Source organism: Parasteatoda tepidariorum, chromosome 9 (genome assembly GCF_043381705.1).
Source record: "Parasteatoda tepidariorum isolate YZ-2023 chromosome 9, CAS_Ptep_4.0, whole genome shotgun sequence".
NCBI classification, from domain to species: Eukaryota; Metazoa; Arthropoda; class Arachnida; order Araneae; family Theridiidae; genus Parasteatoda; species Parasteatoda tepidariorum.
Genome location: NC_092212.1, coordinates 44,858,772 through 44,874,920, shown reverse-complemented (window position 1 = coordinate 44,874,920; position 16,149 = coordinate 44,858,772). Strand labels below are relative to the sequence as shown.

Sequence of the window (16,149 nt, the reverse complement as noted above, 5' to 3'; positions counted from 1 at the left end):
CTCACATATATATATATATATATATATATATATATATATATACGCACAATGTATTTGTTTTTAAAAACCACAATATTGGATCATTCGAAAACACATAGAAACAGTTGTGGAATGGATGAAGTGAAAATTTAGAGCATTTAATTAGTTGCAAAACCAGGTGAATGCTTTGATGATAAGTTAATTATAACAATTTTGAGGGACCACTGGACGCCTAGCGTAATATCGCTTGGAGGGTAAAATTTTAATAAGTCTAGTAAGTGTGCAACACTTACTAGTGTCAACATTCTCACTTTTATCAAAGTATTTATTTTATCACTTTTACACACACATATATATATTATTAGAAAAGAAGCGTAAAGAGCTATATTGGAATAAGTCCAAAATTATATATAAAAAAGTTACTTCTTGCGGTTTTATATTTGTATATGCTGCTTAATTTCATGGCTAAAATTTTATTTATATATAAATATATAAAATAAAAAATTAATTTTAAAACGGTATTTTGAACTGAAAACAACAACTTTTTTTTTTATCAAAATGTTAACTAAACGAAAAAATATATATTTTTAACTGAATAACCAAACTACCACTTTTTTTTAATTCTCCTTTGGAAATCTTGTATTAACTTGTATAATTGAAATTAATATATTAACGGGCCAATGCCGCGATGTAAGCGGCATGGCATTTTTACTTACTGCCTCCAATGTCGCGGCAAAGGTCAATAATTTATTATTTTATCACTCTTATTGTTATTATATTTACAAATTAAATAATTATAATTGATATTGTATTATACCTGGTGGGAACGAAACTTGAAATGCTAAACTTTAATACTCTATTCCGTTAAGGGTTTATTATAGTCTTCTATGTTTATAATAGTAAAGGGTTAAAGAACATGCAATATAAATGCGACATTATTATTAAAGGAAATATTAATTAAAAAGGAAGATTAAAAAATTAACTCACTTTAATTTTTATAACAAATATAATAATAAATTAAAACTTTTACAAATACCGGTAAGGAGAAAATTCTAAAAGTTATTAACGTGTTTAATCGATAATAAGATGTCGATATATACAACAGATTATCAATATAAATTTTTTGTTATGATATCATTCTCGATTTAGATTATCTACCTATTTCTTACTATAATTATTACTTAGTTTATATAATTATTATAAACTTCAAATTATTACCTAGTTTATCGATTAATTTAGAAAATTCTATTATTATTCATGGCCTCTACTTTTTTTAAGAGAAAAATCAATCTACTAACTCTTTTGTATAACCACTCCGAAAAAGGAAAATTTTACGCAATAATAAATCTTAGATCAATGTTAATTTCAGAAAGAAATAAAAAGTTTGTTTAGAGAAAAGTTGGTTAAAAAAAAAAGATTGTAGTTAAAAAACAAAATTGGGAATTGGGGCAGAACAGCTATGTTCTAATAATTTTTTCGTATATTTAAAATTAAATAGTAAGTAGTGCTTAAAATTAACGGTTGTCCTTTTGAATCAAGACCACAACAAAATAATTAGTGGTCCCTCTTACAAGCGATTAATCACTGGAAATCAAGAAAAGGAATGTGATTTGGTTTGATGCTTTAGTCTGTGCTTCTGCCATAAAATTAATCTGCATTTTTCATTTTAATAATATTCTTTTTACTTTCAATAATCAATACAGTGTTCTACAAATAGTAAATATGTAACATTAAGCTAGTTCATTAAAAACATTATTTCTAGTCATATTTAATAAATTTACAAAAAAATTTTAAATTCTTCCGTTTAAACGGAAGATTTCATTTAAATATTTGAAGTGGTAGTAAATTTTATAATTCACTGTTTTACTTCTTAATTAATAAATTTGATTTATAAGACTTGGAGCCACTATTTCTGAACTATCCTAATAAGGACACAAGACCAAATTATCGGGCAATGAAGTTTTTAAGAGCTAACCGAATGTGCTTAGGCTAATTGTTAACTTACTAATACTTACAATACCGCAAGGATGACTTTTATGAATGTTGCATTAGTAAATTTTATTATGTTTACATTTTTATAACATATATATAACAGGGGCATAAGAACGGAACAGTGAAAATACGTTGTACTAGTTAAATCTCTTACATACAGATCCTTTGGACTAGTGATGAAATTTTTTTCTTCATATTTATCCCAAGTAAATCAACGTTACAAGCTTAATACAACATATTGTATGCGGGTTTACGTAAAAAGATATCTATGAAAACGTCAATTGTTTAACTGTAATTTCTACGATTATACCAAGATTTAAAAAACAAACATTTTCAAAGACAGCAAATATAAAGAATTCAGATTGCTAAACGTAAAATGCTTCAAACTGAAATTGAAGTTATCGCAACGAGTTTGAGCAAACATTGTTAAAACTTTGTCAACTACTTCTTTAAATTTTAATCTCTAATAGGCGAATTATATTTGTTTGGAAATGCATACCTGCTAACTTAAAATCTATTCGAGGATCATTTTGTCAGGTAGTAGTAAAATAAAAATGACAGCCTTAGGCAGAAATATATTTTAGAAGGTGTAAAAGCTTAAACACACCATCGTAAAATTATCATATTTTTATTTATATATACATACTTGCCAACTTTTATGCTTTTCAACAAAGTGCTTCCTTAGTGGTAGGAAAAAGCTAATTCAATTGCGTTAGTAAGTTGGTGTTTCGATTAAATTTAGCCAACACTTCTAAAGATAGCAAGCCTACTATATATGTATATGTTTAAATTATTAAAAGTAATGGTAGTCAAAATCATTTTAAACGACATCTATTTAAAAAAAAAATTAGATAAATTTTATCACCATATTAAATATAAAAATAAAATCTTTCGGAAAAATCGTAAGAATTGGCATATATATATTCAATCCACTTCCTTTAGAGTTAGTAAGCAGAACTTAGTAAGCAGAAATTCCGAGCTTTAGACCATGTTGTTTTGCCAGAAGACAAGAGAACTCCTGGATCAAGTATTGGTAGAAATTTGTCTTCGTGGAGGACTTTTTTTGATGGGACTAACCCGCATTTGCATTACATGGTGAGGGAAATCACGAAAACCTTCCTCGGTTAGTCTGACAAAAAGGGGAGTCTAACCCATTATTCGTCTACCACTGAGGATATTTTACATCAGTTAGGGTCAGTGCGAGCCGGGGGCAGAATTCGTATCGACTACCTATCGCTGGGATTCGAGCGCTGGTCACCTCATTGTGAGACGAGTGCTTCATCCCATGAACCAGCAAGGCTCTAAACCGTTTTATTTTAAAATAGTAATATAAAAACAAAATTATAAGAAATCACTCGAGATAATATCTCATGCATCATACATTTTTTTTCAAGATATATTAATAAAAAAAAATGCCTGTATGTATGTATATATATATATATATATATATATATACAGGTATAGAAAAAAATAATAGAAACACCTGTGAAAGAATGGATTCGTCCTTTGACCGTCCAATAAACGGCGACACGTGTCGCAAGAGTGTGTCACCTAGTGGTGATGAAAGGAAAGGTATCAGTCTAGCATTTGGCAGTGTGAGTTGCATGAGAAAAATCTGTTCCCAGTAAAGCGAGATTATGTCCGACCTCTCTGACCTTAAAAGAGGCATGATAATCGGAGCTCGCCGAGCTGAAGCGTCCGTGTCCAGAACAGCGAACTTTGTGGGTGTTTCAAGGACTCTGTCGGCATACACAAAGTTGGGTAAGGTGTCTTCTGCGAAGCACAACAGCGGCAGGAAGTCGAAGTTGTCGGACAGTGATAGAAGGGTGTTGAAGAGGATAGTCGCTCGAAAACGCAAGACTTCACTGCCGGTGATAACGTCGGAGATGAATACTCACCTTCAGAACCCCGTATTCATGAAAACTATTCAACGGGAGTTGCATGCTGCTAACAATCAAGGCAGAGTAGCTATTCCAAAACCGTTAGTTTCAGCGGGGTTGAAGAGACTACAGTGGTGCCAAGACCACCTAAAATGGACACAACTGCAATGGAAACAAGTCATCTGGTCTGATTTGTTCGAACGAGTCATCTGTTCGTGTGGCAAACGCCGGCAGAAGCATTTCAAATTGACTACCTGTTTCCAAGCGTGAAACATGGAGGTGGTTTTGCGATGGTATAGGGCGCTATATCTGCCCGTGGATTGGGGCCTCTCGTTGTCTTGAGCGGGGTGATCAAAGGTGATCATCTTCACCCTATGCTTCATACTCTCTTTCCGGGAGAACGCCCCTGTTCACACGTCTCACTGTGTTCAAACATGGTTAAATGAGCATAATGATGAAGTGGACCATCTAACGTGGTCTCCTCAGTCCCCTGATCTCAATATCATTGAGCCTTTGTGGGGTTTTTTAGAGAAAAAAGTCCGTGGTTGGTTTCCTCCTCCACGCACACTCTCTGAACTCGAGGCGGCCCTGCAAGAGGAATGGCTGCAAATTCCAATGAACTTTGTTCAAGACCTTTATTTGTCAATCCCAAGTCGAAAGCAAGCTGTCATTCAGGCCAAAGGTGGCACAACTCCTTATTAATAAAATATTTTCATTTTTTCACAGGTGTTTCTATTATTTTGTCCTATACCTGTATATATACACCAACAGAAAAGAATATTCTCTTGGTATAAATAATATTGTATATAATTGCGACTGCTTTTTTCTTCAAAGTATTTTCATGTAATTATAACGTAGGGTAGTAAAGAGTAGAAAGGCCTATCTTCCATCTGGTGTTCTGAGTAAGCCATTGGGATAGTATTTTGAAGATTGCGGTCACACAACTTTAATTTGAGAGACAATGATTTGAAATGGTCGAGAGGAATTTTAAGTTTAATTTAAAAAGGGTAAATTTTTTCCGTTCGATTTTGTTACTTAACAAATAATTTCGACACGTATTTAATATTAACTTAACAAACATTATTCAATCAGTATACTTTAGATACGTCCTTCGAACCCCTTAAATTGAAGAAAGAATAGAATGATTCAACATGAAAGTTATATATCATTATTTTTTAAATCATAAAAATTTATAGGGAAAAAAAGTGGATTGATTTTTTTTTTTTTAAATTTGAAAAAAGCTACAAACATTTTAATGAAAAAAATCCCCCCCCCCTTGTTCTACTTACGATTTAAAAATAGAAATTAATATGGCTCGTTTAATGATCTTATACTATATTAGTGAAAGTGCTTAGTTGAACAATTAAGCAACCGAATTTACTCAAAAGTAACACTTTACTTACACCCCTAAGATAAAAAGTTCCGAGAAATTATTTCAAGATTAACAATAGCAAGACGTTTAACAGTGCCGATCGTAATAAATTTTTATTACATTTAAATGGCCATGATAGCCTGGTAGACAGGGCGTTGAACTCTCGTTAATGAGAACGGGAGTTCGAATCCAGCCGGCCGAAGACTCTCCGTGTAGTAAATGGTGAATGGTGCACGTTAAATCTGTCAGGTCACAAAGTTCTCTATGTTCCCATAACAGATTATACCTCTGGGAGTGTTGAATTGGTAATTGATCGTTCCTTGGATTAGGTCAAAACTACGATCTGTGTATGAATGAATGGATGTATGAATGGGTCCACCTTATGAACCGGTTTGAGGTATGGGTGTTGCATTATTGGTCAGAGATGGTCTGGTGCCACTGGAAAACAAGAACAATCGCACCCCTTGCCTTAATGGCCCACGATAACATTACGTTTAAATTTGATCTCAAACCTTCCTGCTGCCAGTTTTTAAAACTGTGGAGGTAGCTAATAGAACACATCTTAATTCAAAGATGAATTTGCAACCCCTTTTTACTTAAATTTTAGAGGTTCGGAAATACACAATGCGACCCACAACACATAAGATTTAAAATAGCATCGCCCCATATTATTTTCGATACACAATGCAGCCCACTAGAGCATAAACATTGGATATTCTTGGGTGAAAATAAAAATAGTAAGAAAAAAAGGACTAGGGACAAACTTCCTATAGTTCTTGTTAGTTCGAATGTTTTAATTAAATATTAAAATATATTAAATGGACTTCAACAAATGAAAAACAAAGTTAATTGTTGTAAGTCAAAAATGTTTGTGACTGGTATCATGCGATATTCTGGAAGCTTTCTATCTGGCAACATCTAATTGTTAATTAATTACTTTATTGTTTACTGTTACATCAAGTCATCGAGCTTATGAAATAAAGGTATTGTGAGAAATAAATTTTTCTGCAACAATTGATAAAGCGGAAAAAAAATCATAAATAAATTACGGAATTGTGTAGATATATGTATAAATATATATATATATATATATAAGTGAAAAAAATATAACTATGGTAAATATTTATTATAACTAATTATTAAAAAACGAAAATGGTACAAAAACTCTCCGAGTGCTTTTGTGAGAGAAATATTTCTGACTTAATTGACAATATTCTTAAATAAAAGTGAGAATTTAGATTGCACTGGGAGCATTTATAAAAATATATGCTTTCAGAAGTATACAAAATATCAATTTATTTATTTCCACGGCGATATCCTCACTAGAAAGTATATTCAACGTTAAGAAACTATTAACATCAGGCTAACTTCTCTATGATTTTTTTTTTCTTTTTACACATAGTGGAATGATTTTAAATATTAAGTTACATTGTTAAAAACTTATTAAATTTGTTAACTACTACAAAATATCCTAAGACATTTGACTTGGTTTAAAAACAATACTTATTTAAAAGGCGTATTAGTTAATGGCTAATAATTATTTAAAATCAATCGTGTGAAGTTATTTTTATTTAGGTATTAACCTATCCTAACCGACTACATATTTAAAAATATTATTAGTAATAAAACCAAAGTTTTTTTATTTTTGTTTGATAAATTATAATATTTTTTAAAACTTACCAGACAGACATAAACAGAAGTATCGCCTGTGTAAATATCCTTTAATCAGCCTATATATAGCATTTTAACAATTCCATCCCTTTACATTTTTAAATCTTGAAAGTTGTCAATATAATCCCCCCCCCCCNCCCCCCCCCCCCCTATTTAGGATCATGGCATTCATCCCCAAAATTTTGGCCAGTCCAGATAAAATCGTTCGAATAAAAAATTTGCCGTTAAAATTCCTGAAATTAACCCCTTATTTACAGAAATCACCAATAACAATAATTAATAAATATGCAAAGAAAAAAGCAACATTTTATTGCTTAATAATTAAAATAACTGCTAAAAATTAAGCTTTAAAAATTAATTTCATATTTTGTTTATAGATGTACAAGAAATGTGTAAAATTATTTGGTTATTCTTTAAAAAAAAAAAATTTATTTTTTTAAAATATAAAAATTTGGAATCTTGTGCAAAGTTTAAACAGCATTAAAAATGAATAGTTAAATATCCAAGGATGTTACATTGTTGGCTTAAGATATTATGTTACATATACATACATAAATTATTTCTAAAACCTTTAGAAATAAATAGTAATTAAAAATAAATGTTTTTATTTATTCTTCCCATTTTAGGAATTTATATTATTCTCCATATATTTTAATTACTATTTTTGAAATGGATTATCTTCAAAAGTTTTTATTAACTGCACTGTTTCGCCGCAATCAATGTCAATTAATCACAATTTTAACCTTGCTTAAAGATACAAGAAACGATAAATATGAAGTTTCAATAAGTTTTGAAAATATTTAAATTTAAATTTTAATCAGATGACTAGTAAGATTGCTAAACAAGAGATGGCAGCACTATAAATAATGCTTTAGAAGTTTTGCATGAGCGTTTAACATTGCTGACATAAAATTTTAGTAACCGTTGTTAGTATTAAAATGAATAATTATACATAACTTTAAACTACTAAGCTTTGCGATCGAATTATTAAACTAAATTAATATTTAAAAAATTACGATAAACCTGCAGTCTAATACCTGCTTTTTCCAAAAAGTAAAAAAAGAAACAATATTCTTTGTACACAATTTAATACAAATTAAATAATATAAATACAGGTGAAAAATGTTTATGAAATAAAAGTATAATTGCTGGCAAGAAAACAAGAATATTAATAAAAAGAATCTTATAATGAAAGATGGATTTTATAATTAACTTTCAAAAACTAACTAACTAAGACAAAGAAATAAATATATTTATTTGTAAAACGATCGTAATGAAAACTCTTTAAATTTATTTGTAAAGTACGGGTATGAGTAAAATAAAAATATTGATAATTTCTAAGAACTGCCATTATACTTAAAATACAAGCATATGCTGAATCGTATTGTTGAACCGAATTGTATTTTACAACTTACTTTTAAAAGAGTTTCAAAAGACTGAATTGATTTTTCGATTTTAAATTGAAAGTGGGGGAAAAGCGTTTTTATTTTTCCGTTAACGGAAAAAAAGCACGTTTTAAGGCGAGATTTTTTCCCGGAAAAAGTTAAATGATTAAATTTTTACACATAAATGCAGAGTAGTAGTATTTCCAACAAAAAAAAATGTTTTACATCGAAATAAGACAAGTCAGAACGGAGTTTTTCAAAGATGGAAAAAAAAAAAAAAAAATGACTAAACTGCACAGGAGGAAAACGGCAGACTGAAGTTTACCCATTTCCATTCCCTATGGTAAAGTGTTTGGTTAATTTTGAAAAGACAAGGTAACTTCCTTTATGAGTGATTCTCCAAAATCCTGGCAATATGACGTCAAACAAGAGTGACTTAAGTAAGAAAGATGTAATTTTTTTCCCCCTGGCATATAAAAAGATTTTTCATTCACAATTATCTAAAAGTCATTTTCTTGACCTGCCCGAAACTTTTCCTTAAACTTACTTATTTAAAATTTTTACGCCAACTTTTGAATAATGTAAATGTTAGTAAACTAGATGTTTGAAAGTTTAATCAGTTTATTTAATTCCACACTTGAAAATTTGTCCCAAGGTTTTCAAGTCACTCTCCTGGCACAGGAATCTCTTGCATTATTTTAAGGGGAAAAAAGGGAGAATTTACAGTCGCACATAACACTGTTTATTCCCAAAATTCTGTTGGATTGACTGAATGCTCTGAAGATCTGATTCACTTGATGTTCTTATCATGGATTTGAAGCTTCTAAACTGAGGAGTGTAAGTTTCTCCAGTCATTCTCATGCACAGCGGTTTTATTTGAAATATGAAACAATTTTTATTGTTTCAAAAACAGAACAAAAATTAATATTTATCTTAAAATAATTGCGCCAATTTTTAGAATAGTCTTCTCAAGCGTTTCAGTTTTTTTTTTTTATTCGAGAGTTTATAGTTACGATTTTCATTAATATACACTGCTCAAAATAATTAAAGGATACTGTAAGTCTTGTATAAAATAACGGTATGAGCAAATTTTCTTTGCATAAAATGGAAGAGTCACAAATGCAAATTTTTCTTATTTTAAAAATTCGCAGTTTGCAAATTTTGAGATAGACGTCGAAAACGAGGATTTAGCGGCAACGAATTTGATTTGGCTTTCAACTTAATGTAAGACAAAGTGGAAAAGAATGATTGACATTCAGTAAGGGTGTTGTTTTGATGAGTGTGATACCTCAACGAAGTCATTTAACCGAATCAGAAGCTTGGAGATTTGATGGCCGGTTAGAGGGGAACCAAACACACGCCGAAGTAGCAGAAGTCATTGGTGTTTCACGAAGTGTGATTTCCAGGATCTGAAAAGGCAGGCCGAAGATCACAGCAAGGGCGTAGACGAGCAAGAACGCCCAATGAAGACCGTTCTTTAACGCTAACGGCTCGGAAACCAAGAAATATGAATGCTAGTCCTCTCAACAACACCTTCGCACGGCTACTGGCACCAACGTGTCGACACACTGTCCGAAACCGCCTTCATGCTGTAGGTATGTATGCTCGCCGACCAATAGTGTTTGTCACGTCAATGGCAAGGCACCGTTGCGCCCGCACGGAGTGGGCAACACAGCATATGAATGGTGCAATATTCTCTTCTCTGAAAAGTCCCGTTTTTCTGTCCATCCTGATAATAGGCGTATTTTCATCTGGAGGGAACGTGGCAGTATAAACAATCCTGAGTTCGTGCACAAAAGTGCAAGATTTGGTGGTGGGGGAGTGATGGTCTATGCTGGCATATCCATTGATGGGCGCACCGATCTCCATATCATTCGAAATGGAGCCCTGAGCGGTATAGGGATGAGATCCTGATATTTACTGTAGTCCCTACGCAGCAGCAATCGGAGATGACTTCATGTTAATGGACAATTGCAAGCCACACTGTGCTAACTCGGTCAATGATTCCATTTCGGAGGAAGGAATTATACGAATGGATTGGCCAGCGTGTTCTCCTAACATAAACCCAATCGAGCATGGTTGGAACATTCTAAGCAGACGAATTGCCGGATGCCTATCACCCTCAAAAACTATCCAAGAACTGGAAAGAGCTATTCTGAAGGAGTGGGAGAACAACTCATTAATAACCTCATTGACTCGATGCCTCAAAAGTGTTCAACGATGCTGGCCATCCGGGGAAACCCTACCCAACTAAAAACTATTTTCTTTAAAAGAAACAAATTTTTTTAATTTGTTTTTCTCAAATGCACAAATTGTGTTTTTTACTTTTGTACCTAAATGCTCAATAAAACGCATTTTTTCTGCTAAACAAATGTCATTTTTATCTCATATAGCCTATTACGTCTGTCGATAATGTATCAATCATTCAAACAATTCTCCAGGTGCAAAATCAACCCACAACCTCAATCTCCTTTAAGTGTTTTGAACAGTGTAGTTTAAAATTGAGAGGAATTTTTTTTTCCTTGCAGAAATAATTTAAGTTCGTTTATGCATTAACATTAACTAAAACTAAACTAAACTAAACTCAGCGGCGCGACAGCCCACAGAGGGCCAAGGCCTACTGTGCCCATCTCAGTTTTCTTGACCTTTGGGCTCTGGGGTGCAGGAGCAGATGTTCCGGTTAGGTGGTCAGCCGAACGCGAAACCCCCAGTGTTTAGTTCCCAAGCATGCTTGGTACTCATTTATCGACCCACTGAAGGGATGAAAGGCTGAGTCAACCTTGCCCGGCCCGAGGATCGAACCAGGGACCTGTGGCACGACAGCGCGAAGCGCTACCGCTCAGCCACCGGGCGTCATTAATATTAACAGCCAACATAAAAAATTATAGGAGTAAATCTACATCAACTTTTTTCTGTAATATATTAAAATCAGCTTTCAGATTTTGCACAACTTACATAGAGCTTTTTCATATATCATTTTTTATAATTATTCATTGCTGACTTAAAATATTTAAAGCGTAAGTAGTGCAAAAACTAATAGCTATTTTTAATAATTTTCTCACACAAAATATGAATTAAACATTTATCACAATCAAATAGCATATCAGTGATCGCCTAAGACAATCGTGCTATTTTTCGTGATGCACAGGGCAATAAAGGGTAGTCAACAATCAGAGTTATTGTGTATGAAACCCACATCCCCTACATATCATTTGTTGATTTATTATTTAATTGGGTATACAATCAATTTTCTAGAGAAAAATAATGAAGTGCAAAAATTAATAGAATAGCTTTCAAAATGTCAGAGACAGTAATTTATGAAACTTGTTGCTCTCCGGACATTAGCCATTTATTGAGACTTAAAGCTAGGTTGGAATTGCTTTCGTTACACAGCAAAAAATTTAAAAAAAAAAAGTAGTCAGGCTACTCAAACAACATCGCTAAATTTCCCTCATTAATCAAGTCGAATTTTAATGCAAACACTTTCTAGGATGAGAAAACTTGGGACTGGGCATCAAAAACTTTTCGTACGTTATTTGATTAGTTGTGAACTAAAAATTATTAATTATTGTTAAGTCAACATATTTATAAAGTAACAGTGATACTCTACAATTGCCAATAAAACGAAGAAAAAACTTCTAGAATTGTTTTTCAAAGAAATTTTAAAAAAGTTGCATCCAGAAGATATTTACATGCTTTTCGCAGGCACAAAAACTTATATGCCTTGCTTTAAGTTTAACAGCATTTTTTTCTCCCCGTATAATACTTTTTAAACTGAACAAAAATGTAGCGATCCAAGTTAAATCGATTGAGATGTGAAAGACACAGACATTCTTCAAAAAATCTCTAAGTTTCATACCTTTAAAAAAATATCATACTCTTTTAAAAAAAAATCTAATTAAATAACCCGAAAAAATTTATGGATTGTTTAAAAACTCAATGTAAAACAATGCTAATTTTAACTAATGTAACAACTGAATATGGAATTTTTTCATCTACTAAATTGTAGACTGCAATCAACTATCATACAAGTTCGACCATAAGAGAAAAGGAGAACCTTGATTTTATTTAAGTAAAAACGTATAATAATGCAGAACGTTACTTAAAGAAACCACATATTTTTTTTTCACTACCCGTACTACTTAAGTGACTAATTAACCAATGGGGACACTAGTTCTAAAAACATTCTTTTGAATTAAAGCAGATTTATATTACATACAAAAGCAATGTAACACATAAAAATTTCTGAGTCCCTCTTGTCAGCTGAACAATAAAAAATACCAAGGTATTCCTTTTAAATGCATACCAGAATATTTTACTTTCGAAGCACAAAAGCTCTAAAAAGTATTAAGTGAGGCAGATCTTTAATACCCCTTTCCTTATTTCCCTTGTGACACTTTTCTCAAAAAGGTTATCAGTAAAGGAGAGATTATTGTTAGTCTCACGGATCATAATGAAACCAGTCTTCTCACTGATAATAATGAACTAGTGTTCGCAGTGACGGCTAGGTTAGTCTTATTACCATTGAGGTCTCATAGGGAAGATTTCCTCTTTTTGTAACCCCCTCCAAGCATTGAGCATCCGGAAAAATGTGTATTGAAATTTACGTGCCCACTTATTTCCAGTCGAATAACGAGCAAAAAAAACAGTTTCTTTTTCGGCAAGAAAGCTACCAGCTAAAACTTCTGTTTTAAAGCAGAAAAATGCACTTTTATCTAGCAAATTTACGTAAAAACTTGACGAGGGATATTTTGACTCCTGATTTAAGTACATAATTACAAGATTGCAAATGCTAAAAAAGTGACAAAACAACCATACATTCGCTATGTAGATTGACTGTTTACTAAAATATTAACGTAGCACAAAAAAAGAAGAAAGAAAAAAATAACTGCACAGAAATTAGTAGAATTCTAATAAGTTATGCTTTAACATTCTTCACTATAAATTCAAAAATATCACAAGAAACCGAATTGGGCTTATGAAATATAGAACTCACACTTTAATAAAATGGCCTAAAAAATCTAAAATATTGTCCAAGGCTAAAATACTGATATTAAGATCTGTTGCATGGTTCACTATCCTTATAATGTTTTACATAGTGCAATAAGCACAAAATTTAGAATTGAAATTATTTAATAAAATTTTAACGATGGTAAAGTAAAAAGAAAATGCAAAAAAAAAAAAATAATAACTATCAAAAAATTTAAAATACTTTTACTTTAGTTTAGATAACTGATTTATAACTGAATCAATAACGCACTAATCGCTGCCCTCTTGCTTTAATCTAATCAGTTATAAACTACTCTTGTATGAATCTTAGTAATCCCTTTTATGAGGCTTTTAGGACATGACTATATATTTTGAATAGCCTGCTTCTCAGCAAATATAGCAGCTTTTTTTTACGTTATTCTACAAAAAGGAATTACAGGAGAAGAATTTCTTAGAAACTACGCCACAGGCACAAAAGCAACAAAGTTAAATATTATCAAAAATATAGTTCTGTTTAAAAAAAAACTTGGAGTATTTTCTCCATAGTTATTAAAAACAAGAAGATAATTCAAAATTTTCGTTGATTTTAAGAACATGTCATATAAATCATACAGAAAGAAAATATAAGCAAAATAAATTTAAATCTGCGTTAATTAAATAAACAAATAGTGATGGAAATATAAACAAAATTGTAGTAAACTGTGAAATTAAAATTATTCAACATTCCAGTATTGCAAATTAATGTCTACTTTAGAAATATGCATTTGCAGCACTTATCCCATCTAGACTTTAGCACTAATTTGCTATATTAAAATAAATATATTAACCATTGATATCAAGACCCGAGCTCTAGATAACAATTTACAAGCTGAATACAACAACTTACTAAACCAAAATATGCTGAAATTGTAAAAAAAAAAAAAAAAAAAAAAAAATTTAAAAAAAGAAAGAATATTTGGTTAACTTAATATTAAGCTTGTCTATTAAGCTTGTCAACTAGAAAGTTAAAAACTATTTTGAAAATGGCAACATAAATATGTTTTGATTTCCACAAAAAAAATCATATCCATAATACAGTTTCTATCAGCGAACAAGAGAAATCAAAATACAATAGACTGGATACAAAATAGATTGTCACACCACCTTATAAACCAACATTTATCAGCTTTTAGGAATTTTCTTTCAATTTAGTAAATTAAATTGGAAAAAAAAGGCAAAAAAATTTTTCAAAATATTTATAAATCAAAAACTTAAGGAAAAATTTGTTGTTCTTCAGGTAAAGTTATTTTAAAATTTGAATCTTATTTCCTAATAATATTGTTTTAGTTTTTTTGTTATCATAACAAAATATGTTTAGTCAGTATAAAAAAAATGTGCTTGGAAATGTAATAATTAACAAAGAAAATCTACATTTTTATATTGAATGCAACTGATAATCACGCATGAACTAAATATATGGAAACGTTTTACAAAAGTCGGAGCTTAAATTATTAATAAGACTAATAAAAGTAAAAATATGATGCACATGTACTTTCAACACAAAAACACATCAACCAAGTTATAGACAAAACTGATGAAACAATGTATAGTAATTGAGACATCAAAAGCGAAATATTTCCACTGATTAAATATGTAGTGTTCAGATATTTTTTTAAAGCTTAGCTCTACTGAGTATAGTCAACAAATCTTATTTAAAACATACATAAGATATCAATGACATTAACAACAAAATCTTACCTGATGTAATTTTTTCAGAAAGAATATAAATTTGAATTATAAATTTAAACAAATAATAAAAAAATTATTAAATCATTTATATTGTATTATGATTAAGGTACATATTGTATTGTATTTTAAAGTACATATCAGTTACATAATAAACTTATAACAATAACAAACATAACAAAATTTAAATACAAGAAGAAAACTTAGCTTATGTGAATGCCTTACATAGAATAATAATATATGAAATGCAATGCACAAAATAAACAAGAATAAGATCTTTTTTTTTCTTTTCTGCAGGAAAACAAAAATAAAAAGACGACAAAATTGCGTTGTTTTGAATATTTCTTAAACTACTCTTATATGTTAAATTTGATATTTCTGGAATTGCTTGAGGACAAATTATGGCTAAATCAAGGGGAGGGGAAACAATATCTTTTTTCAAAATATAGTAAGATCAAGAAGGAATAAGTGCAAAAGATAAACACATTATGAATTTGCTAGAGGTCATTATTTTATATTATTCTTAGCTGCTAAAAAAAAAAAATTATAAAAATAACATTTCAAAACTTCAAAAAAACATTAACATGTAACTTTTTCTTAAATAAAATTTTAAAAAATATATTTTTTATTTCAAGTAAGCAAACAACAACAGAACAAGAAATAGAGAAAATGTTTAGATATTAATTTAGAGAAAACTAACTTAAAAGAGAATCGTGAAAAAACTAAATTTTGCAGAACAGCACAGGTTAACAAGAATTAGAATAGTGGAATGATTTCGAAAATTTAGAGTATAAAGCTTCAAAAATATTAATTTACATTTTAAACAACATCAGAAGAGAGTGAATTGAAATATTTCTTTTTCTAAAGCTTTAACTTAAGCAATTGCTTTTTTATTTATTTAAACTGAAGCAGAATAGAAAAAAATTATATAATTTATTTATGTATTTTATGATTAATTAAAACACAACAGGTTTCAATGCACTAAAATTCAAAAAAAATACAAGAATATGTATTTACAATCTTAGAAAATATCAATAATTTAATTGATAAATTATTAAAATTAATTTATTAGACATGAGTTTAGACTTGAAAATATTTCTCACATACATATAAAAAAAATTTCACTATTTAAAAACAGGTTTCACTATATATATAT

The 16,149-nt window shown here is 30.4% G+C and overlaps 1 protein-coding gene across 7 annotated transcripts in view; it reads right to left on the bottom strand.

Annotated features, from left to right (window-relative positions):
• LOC107446550 (cyclin-K) overlaps positions 1-16,149 on the bottom strand; it is a 75,831-nt gene that overhangs the window by 11,847 nt on the left and 47,835 nt on the right. The window lies entirely within an intron of this gene.